Below are 11,157 nucleotides of genomic sequence, written 5' to 3'. Positions count from 1 at the left end.
AATATTCTCTTCATTACTCCCTCCCAATGTCTGCTTTTTTAAAATACTGAAGCATATTTCTAGTGATAATATATGATGATATAGTTTTATAGTTTTCACACATTTGCTATTTCTCTTTTATCCAGCATAAGTGGTGTATCAGCAGAACTCAAAATCATACTGTGGTAAACCTGCATATCTGTTTACCTCCTAACATTTAGTTTTAACAAAAAATTTTAAACCAAACCTGATTTATTTCTATACTTACTTAGCAGTTATTTTTCTTTCTGGATGCGGTCAAGAATTTATCTTTACTTGTGATACCCAAAAATTTTTAAATGATTTTCTTTAGTTTTGCCAAAAAAATGGTAAAACTTTATGTAAATATTTGTGTCTTTAAGAGAAATTTCCTCTTGTTCCTCCTGCTCCATCTTCTCTGGCAGCTCTACTTTCTTTTTCTCTGTCTCTGAACTCCTGTAATTTACTTATTCTATCTTTGTAATCTAGCCTCGAAGCAGTTTATGTCTTCTCCACAATTGTCTTTTCTCCACAAAAAAAAAAGTCTTTCTTTTACCTTCGTGTTATAAAGAAAATTACCTCCGTCAGTCTTCCATGATCTTTTCTTGCTTTTTACCTAAAGTGCTAATAGCTTAACTTCCCACTTAACTTACTCAGTGACTTTCGGTGTCTCCACTGGTCTGCCAAATTTGGTTTCCATCAGACAGGCATAATGAAGAACTGTTCCCTCTCAAAGCGTCCCTCACATTAGAAGACAGCAGAGATTTTAGTGTTCTGAGATATCAATCATAAATTATTAAAGGACAAAGAAAAAGATCAGGTAATTTTAAAAGTGAAAACATCAAGTAGATAAAACGTCCAAGAATGACATTAGATAAATAAATGGGGATGAAAATGAATGATGGACCAAAGGAAAAAGAGCTGAAAGAAAGAGGAAGTGAAGAAAAACTGGGGGAAGTGACACAAAACACAAGAGACTAAAATAGGGAAAAAGAAAGTTGAAATGAAATTGTCTCTTGATTTAAAAAAAAAGGAGAAGAAGGAAAGAGAAGAGAGTTGAGAAAAAATGGCAGTGACAGAATGTATGGCACTAGTATGTCTTTAGAAATTAACTTTGTTGGGCCAGGCACGGTGACTCATGCCTGTAATCCCAGCACTTTGGGAGGCTGAGGCGAGTGGATCACCTGAGGTTGGGAGTTCAAAACCATCCTGATCACCATGGAGAAACCCTGTCTCTACTAAAAATACAAAATTAGCCAGAGTGGTGGCGCATGCTTGTAATCCCAGTTACTTGGGAGGCTGAAGCAGGAAAATCACTTGAACCTGGGAGGCAGAGGTTGCAGTGAGCCAAGATCATGCCATTGCACTCCGGCCTAGGCAACAAGAGTGAAACTCTGTCTCAAAAAAAAGAAAGAGAGAGAGAGAAAAGGAAGGAAGAAAGGAAAGAAGGAAGGAAGGAAGGAAGGAAGGAAGGAAGGAAGGAAGGAAGGAAGGAAGGAGGGAAGGAAGGAAGGAGGGAAAGAAGGAAGGAAGGAAGGAAGGAAGGAGGGAAAGAAGGAAGGAAGGAAGGAAGGAAGGAATTAACTTTGTTAAAAATATTTGTTAATTATATAAAAATTGATAGAGTTAAGATTTAGTAAAATTAAGTAGTTGGCATGAGATCGTGGCAATAATTTTAACTATTCTAAATTAAGATTATGAAATTTGAGAAACACATAGGAATTTCTCCTATGAAAATGCCTACAAAAATACTTGGTAAAGAGGAAGAAATGTAAAAAACTTACAGGAAAATAACTAAATACATATTAATACTATTTTATTGGCTAAATACTTGTCTAGAAATAATACATTTTGTGAAGTTGCAATAATTACTTTTAGACACTGAGGTACACTTAATAATCTGAAAAAGTAAAACACAAATGGTATTAGAGGCATAAAGAGTCCATTCTGTTTCAGAGCATGGTTGATTTCTCCCAATATGTTTATGTACTGAAAGAACCTGGGTTATTAACTTTTATTATCACATAATCAGATTGAATTAAATAAAATGAAGGAAAATGGAATAGGTCTATAGAAAGGTAAGAACATTATAATATTTCAGTGAAACTTCAAAATCTTTTGCTTTACAATAAATCACTTAACAGAACACCTTGCATAGGTATTAAGAAATTAAAGTGAAAAAACTGATGTGAAATTTTTGAAAATTGAAATGTTATATAAAACCAAAAATTACTATGCCCAAGGAATAAGTTTCAAAGATAAATGGGCCAAGATTGTTACACAAAATACCTGATTCGAACAAAATAGAAAAGGAAGAGGCCACATAGTCATTGCATGAAAACACTGATGATGATGATGATGATGATGACTATTATTTTTGAGACAGAGTTTCACTGTCGTTGCCCAGGCCGGAGTGCAATGGCATGATCTTGGCTCACTGCAACGTCTGCCTCCTGGATTCAAGTGATTCTCCTGCCTCAGCCTCCAGAGTAGCTAGGATTACAGGCACCCACCACCATGCCCAGCTGATTTTTTGTATTTTTAGTAGAGACGGGTTTTCACTATGTTGGCCAGGCTGGTCGCAAACTCTTGACCTCAGGTGATCCACCCCCCTCGGCCTCTCAAAGTGCTGGGATTACAGGCGTGAGCATTGATTATTAGTGGTGGCCTATTGGAACTCTGAAATAAATTTTCACTGCATTGCTCATTAGTTTATTTATAGCAAAGAGAAATGTTTTGAACTAATTCAAGTTTAGCCTTAAAAATTAAGACTGTGAAGACTGTCTGAAACATCTATCATATTTGATTGCTGCAGGAATATTTTGAAGCCTTCTTATTTATTATCTAATATATTTGTTGCACTATTAAAATACCACAGAAATAGTATTTAACTTGAAACTCAGTCCTATCCCCATGAATTATGATTTATCATATTATAGGTAAAGTTAACAAGAAAATCATGCAATCTGTACATAAATGGCCCTGAATCAATTAGAGAACTGTTATTTCTGAGTCCGTCCCGAGTGACCCATAAACTTAAGGAGGCCTGTCCCAGCTTAAAAACGAGTGTCCTAGCAAAAACAAGAATGTGTAACTGTTGGAAACAGACACGTTGTGCTACATGAGTTGAGCTAATTCAATGACAAAAGAAATAAACCTTTTTGTTTTGAAATTATGTAAAACTAACTGATTTTTGAAGATAGAAACTAAAAGCAAGGAAAATCTAAGAATATAATCCGGCATAGTGACCTGTGTAGTGGATTGCATTATTGTTCTGAACTAGTCATTCTCCCCTACTTTTAGTTTCTGTATAATTTAGAGGATTATACAAACCCATCTGCAGACAAGTGATTTACACTGTGTTGTGAAAGATAAGCGTATACATCCAGGCTCTGTTGACACCAGGTATGGGCAGGTGACTTGCCTTGCTGTAGGAGAATACTTGTGTTAACATGTGTCAGGTGAAACAGAAACTTCAAGATCCATTGTGTGTTTCCACCAGCTCCCTTGATTTTTCCCAAATAAATTCAAATCTGTGGTGCTTGGCATATCTCAAATAAGAGGTTCTCGGCCGGGCACGGTGGCTCTCGCCTGTAATCCCAGCACTTTGGGAGGCTGAGGCAGGGGGGTTGGCTGAGCTCAGGAGTTCACGATCAGCCTGGGCAACACCCATGAATCCCTGTCTCTACTAAAATACCAAAAATTAGCCGGATGTAGCGGCATGTGCCTGTAGTCCCAGCAACTCAGGAGGCTGAGACAGGAGAATCGCTTGAACTCGGGAGACGGAGATTGCAGTGAGCCAAGATCACGCCACTGCACTCCAGCTTGGGTGACAGAGCAAGACTCCATCCCCACCCCCCAAAAAAGAGGTTCTCCTTTAACCTGGGTCCTGGAATGAGAAAAACTATGTGGTAGAAGCCAGACTGCAATGGTTGACATATAACATGAGAGAAAACTAAATATTTTTGAACTCGCTGCCTTACAAAACGTAGGCATGCTATTAAAACTCACTGCTGATATTCTCATGTTGTGCCCTGTCACCCTTGCCAGCCACTTTTTCAAACCATGCGTGTGACAATTATCCTGAGACCCATGAAAGCCTGCCTTTTATATAACTCAAACTTCTGCTTTTGAGATTTTAACGTATACACATAGGTTCAGTCAGAGACGTGAGTCATGAACACTCAGATCCAAAAATACATAGCTCAAAAATAGACTGGCTACAAATTGTAAGGAGATTTAAATCCCCCTTTCCCAAGCACTATCAACAGTTATTTCTTGGACAGCCTTCAGGGCTGTACACTCATGCTTCTAAAGCAATCTGTGTGCTGCAGTCACTGTGAGGCATGCCTCACATGCCTCTCAGCCTGCTGTTAACCATGTCAGAGCCGGCCTCCAGTTCTCCCACAGCTTCTGACCCCAGGTGGTCAAACGGAACTACCTGGGGTCAGAAGCTGTGGGAGAATGAGAGGATTTTTGAGACGGAACCTCGCTCTGTCGCCCAGGCTGGAGTGCAATGGCACGATCTCGACTCACTGTCACCTCCGCCTCTCAGGTTCAAGCAAATTTCCTGCCTCAGCCTCCTGAGTAGCTGGGATCACAGGTGTACATCACCACGTCCGGCTAATTTTTTGTATTTTTAGTAGAGACGGGGTTTCACCAGGGCAAGGTTTTATTGAGTAGAAGTAGCTCTCAGCAGTTGGAGCTAGAAGGAAGATGGTTTTCCCCTGGAGTTGGGCTGCTCAGCAGCCTGGGTTCTCCTCGGGCTGCCCCAGCCAAACTCCCTATGGTTCTGCTCCTGTCCATCAGTGGCCTGCAGGCATCATTCTGCTTCTGCCAGTCGGTGGCCTGCAGGTGTGCCTGTCTCACGTCGCGTGTGTTCCTCTGCTGATGTGCTCCTCCTGATGTCCAGCCTCCTGTGTGTCTGCCTGCTAGGGTCTCAGGGGGGTTTTAGGCACAGGACAGGGGCGTGGCAGGCCAGGGTGATCTCACCCGTCCTCACCTAGGTCCCTAGGGGTGGAGCCCTAGCCAGGGACCGGACCCTCCTCCACCCAGCACTTCGCTTCCCCCTTCAGTATCATTTAAAGGGTCTTCCCTTCCCAGCACTTCCATGTCAACACTACATGATTAAATGAGAAAAAAAATCAAGGGAAAACGTTAATTTTTCTAATAAAGTAAAACATTCAAGGAATGTTTTTGAAATTAATTACCTACATACCTTGCTTTAATATTAACTTCCGTTTGGAGGAACCAATTAAAAGTGGACCATACTAGCAAGTATAATTTGAAAAGGAGAGATGTTGGCATTTCTAAAAATAATAATAATAACTTACTAAATTCTTGGTATTGTGTTCTATATTTTGCATACATTAATTCATTTATTTCTTAAAGCATTCCTGTAATTTATATCTTAATTTTTACCCTCATGTTTTAGATGGGGAAAAAGAAGCATAAAGAATTTACTGCCGGGTGCGGTGGCTCACGCCTATAATCCCAGCACTTTGGGAGGCCGAGGCGGGTGGATCATGAGGTCAAGAGATCCAGACGGGCCTGGCCAACATGGTGAAACCCCGTCTCTACTAAAAACACAAAAATTAGCTGGGCGTGGTGGCGTGCGCCTGTAATCCCAGCTACTCGGGAGGCTGAGGCAGGAGAATCGCTTGAACCCGGGAAGTGGAGGTTGCAGTGAGCCGAGATGGCACCACTGCACTCCAACCTGGATGACAGAGCAAGACTCCATCCCAAAAAAACAAAAAACAAAACAAGATGCAGCCCTATGCCCACTGGAATAGCTAAAATGTAAGATAACTGGTGATAGTATGTGTTCACAAGGATAGGAGCAACTGAAATTCCTTTTTTTTTTTTTTTTGAGACAGAGGCTGCGGTGAACCCAGATAGCGCCATTGCACTCCAGCCTGGGCAACAAGAGCGAAACTCCGTCTCAAAAATAAAAAAAAGAATTTACGCAGCTTACCAAAGGTCATAAGATCATACAATGACCGAATAGAAAGATATCAGAGTCCAGAGTCTCTAGACCCAGAGGAGCCCTTAACCTGACACTATGTGACCTTACATAATCAGAAAGTTATCAATATTCAAAATAGTTGACTTTTAGAGCTATAGTAATTACAGGTGCAGTGAGCACACATATTATACAGTTAAGAAACACAGACCTGTTCAAACCTTTGGCCTTTGTGGTAACACATTCCTGAATACTAAACAAGCTGAAAAGAAAAAACATCGATTAAAAAACATAAGTGTTAGGGTTGCTTTTTTTTTTTAACAAGCATTTCATTGATGAAAAGCCTTAGGCCCATAGAAGTAGTTGTCACCATAGAAGATCGTTGGATCTAAGAATAGAATTTGGATTAACCAGGACCTCTAGCATAAAGTTCAATGTTCTTTCATCACAGCGTGGTGCTCAACAGAATTTTAAAAGTCACGAATTTAAAGTTACAGTTTAACACATCACCTGTACCAATTTACATACAAATGTAGTCACAGGAAGAGCCCTTGGCTTGCAGACAGTCTTATGAAATACAGTGCTGAGGGGGAAGAAAAGGAACCTTGAACATCATCAAAGAAATAAATAAATAAGAAAGGGGGTGGATTTTATGGAAATAACCTGAGAGCTGACTCTTACTTGGTTTTAACTCCAAAAGAAAAAAGTGCACAGTTAAAATCAGAACTGACGGCTTCCCAATCCTCTCTTTTCTGACTTCTGCATCTCACTGGAGCATGAGAGAAAAAAGCTAATGTTTTTACATATATGCATTTTTCACAGCCTTATTAAAATATAATTCCTATGCCACACAAAATTTACCCATTTAAGGTATAGAGTTAAAAAAGAATTTAGTGTATTCACAGTTAGGCAACTGTCACCACAATCTCAACTTAAAACATTTTTATTAGCCCCTGAATGTCTATTTTTCATACTATGTCTATTAACTATACTATGTGATCTTTTGTCATTGACTCCTTTCACCTAGAATAATGTTTTCAAAGTTCATTCATATTGTATTACATGTCAACAATTCATTCCTTTTATGGCTGAATAATATTCCATTGTATGGAGATGTCATGTTTTATCTATTCATTCATCAGTTGATGTACATTTGGACTGTTTTCTTCGTTTTTGCTGTTATGAATATTGCTACTGTGCACATTCATATACAAGTTTTGTGTGGATATGTTTTTATTTCTCTTGAATAGATAAATAGAAGAAAATTTCTGGGTCATCTGACAAGGCTATGTGAATGTTTTGAAGGATTCCCAAATTGTTTTCCAAAATGGTTGCAGCATTTTACATTCCCTCCAGCAATATATGAGTGTTCCAATTTCTTCACACCTCACAAATTTGTGATTATTTGTCTTTTTCAGTAGAGCGTTTCTAGAGACTGTGAAGTGGTATTTCATTGTGGTTTTGATTTGCATTTTTTAAATGGCTAATGCTTTTGAGTGTCCTTTCCTATGCTTACTGGCAATTTGTATGTCTTTTTTTGGAGAAATATTCATTTTCAGTTAGCTTATGCTTTTATTATTGAGTTCCTTATCAGATATATAATTTGCAAATCTTTTGTACCATTTTCGTGTTTTCTTTGGCTTTCTTGATGGTATAATTTGCTGCAGAAACATTTTTAATTTTGATGAGGCCTAATTTGCTTTTTCATTTGTTGCTACTGATTTTGATGTGTGTAACAAGATTTTGCTGGATCCAAGTTCATAAAAATTTATGTTCTCTTCCGAGAGTTTTTAGTTTTAGCTCTTACATTGAGGCATATATTACATTTTTAGTTAAATTTTGTGTGTGGTAGGAAGAAGGAGTCCAACTTTATTCCTTGGTGTGTGAATATTCCCATTCAGTTTCCCATTGAATATTCAATTAACTACAAATGTGAGCATTTACCCAAACTCAGTTCTGTTCCAATGATGTATATATCTTGTGCTAGTACAATATAGGTTTGTAGTAAGTTTCTAAATCAGAATCATGAGATCTCAACATTGTTCTTCTTTTTCCAGATTACTTTCTCTGTTTTGGGACTCTTGTATTCCTATATGACTTATGATATAAGCTTGTCAATTTTTTCGGAAGCTAATGAAATTTATTTTTTATTGACATATAATGATTGTACATATATATGGAGTACAGAGTGATGTTTCCCTACATGTATACATTGTATGATCCAATCATGTTAATTAGCATATTCATCACCTTAAATATTTATCATTGCTTTGTCATGAGAACATTCATGACAAAATCTTCTCTTTTAGAGGTGTGAAATGTACAACGCATTATTGTTAGCTATAGTCACCCTGCCGTGCAATGGAGTAGCAGCATTTATTTCTCCTATCTAACTGTAGCATTTCACCTGTTGGCCAACTTCTCCCCTCCTTCCCCTTCTCAATAATCTCCTCCGTCTCTGGTAACCACTGTTCTACTCTCAACTTTATAAGTCCATTTTTTTTTTAGATTCCACATATGGATGTTATCTTGTAGTATATGTCTTTCTGTGCTTGGCTTATTTCACTTAACATAGTGTCCTCCAGGCTCATCCATGTTGTCACAAATGACAGGATTTCATCCTTTTCTGTGGGCGAATACTATTTCATTGCATGTAATATTTTCTTTATCCATTCATCTGTTGATGAGCATTTGGCTTGATTCCATAATTTGGCTATCGTGAATACTAATGCAACAAACATGAGAGTGCAGATGCCCCTCTTCAACATATTGATTTCATGTCTTTCAGATATATACCCAGTAGTGGGATTGCTAGATCATATGTGCATTAGTCCATTCTCACAGTGCTAATAAAGACATACCAGAGACTGGGTAATTTACAAAGGAAAGAGGTTTAATTGACTCACAGTTCATTATGGCTGGGGAAGCCTCAGTAAACTTACAACCATGGCAGGAGAAGAAGCAAACACATACTTCTTCACATGGCAGCAGCAAGGCAAAGTGCCAAGCAAAAGGGGGAGAAGCCTTTATAAAACCATCAGATCTAGTGAGACTCACTATCACAAGAACAGCAGCATGGGCTTAACCTCCTCCAAGACCAAGATTCAATTACTTTTCACTGGGTTTCTCCCAAGGCACTTGGGGATTATGGGAACTACAATTCAAGATGAGATTTAGATGGGGACACAGCCAAACCATGTCGATATAATTTGTCTTTCTTGAATATTTAGTGAGGTTGAGCATTTTTTCATATGCTTTTTGGCTGTACGTTGATTTTTCTGTCTACATGATCTGTTCTTTGCTGAAATTAGGGTGTTGAAGTGTATTATTTTATTGCTCTCTATTGCTCCCTTTAGATTCACTAATATTTGTTTCTTTGGAAAAAAAAAAAAAGCAGTCTTTCACCATTAAGTATGATGTTAGCAGTAGGTTTTTTATAAATGCCCTTTATCAGGTTGAGGAAACTCCTTTCTATTTCTAGTTCTTTGGATGTTTTTATTAGAAAAGGATGTTTCATTTTGTCCAGTGGTTTTTCTGTGTCTGTTAAGTTGATAATTTGGTTCTTGTCTTTTATTCTCTTAATATGGTTAATTACAATGGATGATTTTAGATGCTTTACATTTGTGGGATAAATTCCACTGGGTCATGATGTATAATGCTTTTTCAACTTTTTTTATTTTATAAGGTAAGTGAAGCAGTGGGAGTGGAGAAAGAACAGAGAAATCTGTAACTGGTTGTGATCAATTAGTTATGTCACCACTGCACTTGGACCAGCTGGTCATGGCATATAATGCCTTTTATATGCTCCTAGATTATGTTGGTTAGTAATTTTTATTTGTAATATTTGTAGTATTTTTATTTCTATATTCATAAGACATATTGGCCTGTAGTTTTATTTTATAGTGAGGATTTTGTATGGTTTGATTTCAGGGTAATACTCACCTCACAGAATAAATTGTTAAGTGTTCCTCCTCTTTTATCTTTTGTAAGAGTTTGTAAAAAATTTATATTGATTCTTCCTTAAACATTTGGTATAATTCACCGGTGAATCTATGGACCTTTCTAGGAAGTTTCTCCATTTAGTAATTCAATCTCTTTACTTTTATTTTTATTCAGACTTTCTATTTCTTCTTGAGTCAGTTTCAGTAGTTTATCTTTGTAGGAGTTTGTCCATTTTATCTAAGTTATGTTACTTTTAGACATAGAGTTGTTCATAGCATTACCTTATAATCCTTTATTTATTATTATTTTTTTAGATGGATTTTCACTCTTATTGTCCAGGCTGGAGTGCAATGTCATGATCTCAGCTCACTGCAGCCTCTCTGCCTTCTGGGTTTGAGTGATTCTCCTTCCTCAGCCTCCCAAGTAGCTGGGATTACAGATATGTGCCACCACACCTGGCTAATTTTGTATTTTTAGTAGAGACAGGGTTTCTTCATGTTGATCAGCTGGTCTCGAACTCCTGACCTCACATGATCCACCTGCCTCAGTCTCTGAAAGTGCTGGGATTATAGGCATGAGCCACCACACCCAACCTTAATCCTTTTACTTTTTAAGGTTAATAATGATGTTTCCTTTTTTATAACTGATTTTTGTAATTTGAGTATTCCTTCTGTGTGTGTATCTGTCTACCTGTCTCTCTCATATTAGTCTAAGTTTGTCAATTTAATCTTTTATAAGTATTAATACTTTTTTCTATTATTTTTCTATTTTTCTACTATTTTCATTTCATGTATTTCTAATACAATCTTAGTACTTCCTTCCTTCTACTTGCATTATATTTTTTGTTTTTATTTTTTAAGTTTCTTAAGATAAAAGGTAAGGTTAGAGATTTGAGATTTTTCTTTTCTCTAACAGAGGCATTTATAACTAAATATTTTCCTCTAAGCACTGCTTTAGCTGCATCACATAGATTTTCATATATTGTTTTATTTTCATGTATCTCAAAGTATTATTTTCCTTATTATCAAGTATATTACATATCTATGTATTACTGGTCCGACAATAGAATTACATACATATTTCCTTGTGTAATTGATTTGCATATCAAGTAAGAGAAGAAAGAAGCAGCATACTATTTTACTGTCTTTTGCAATTACCTATGCAATAAATTTACTAGTGCTGTGTGTGTGTGTGTGTGTGTGTGTGTATTTGAACTAATGTCTTTCTTTCAGCATGAAAAATTTATTTTAGTGTTT

This window comes from Sapajus apella, unplaced genomic scaffold (assembly GCF_009761245.1).
Source record: "Sapajus apella isolate SASKATOON/1434 unplaced genomic scaffold, GSC_monkey_1.0 scaffold114, whole genome shotgun sequence".
Classification (NCBI taxonomy): Eukaryota; Metazoa; Chordata; class Mammalia; order Primates; family Cebidae; genus Sapajus; species Sapajus apella.
The sequence above is the reverse complement of the archived record's forward strand: the minus strand, read 5'-3'. Positions refer to the sequence as shown.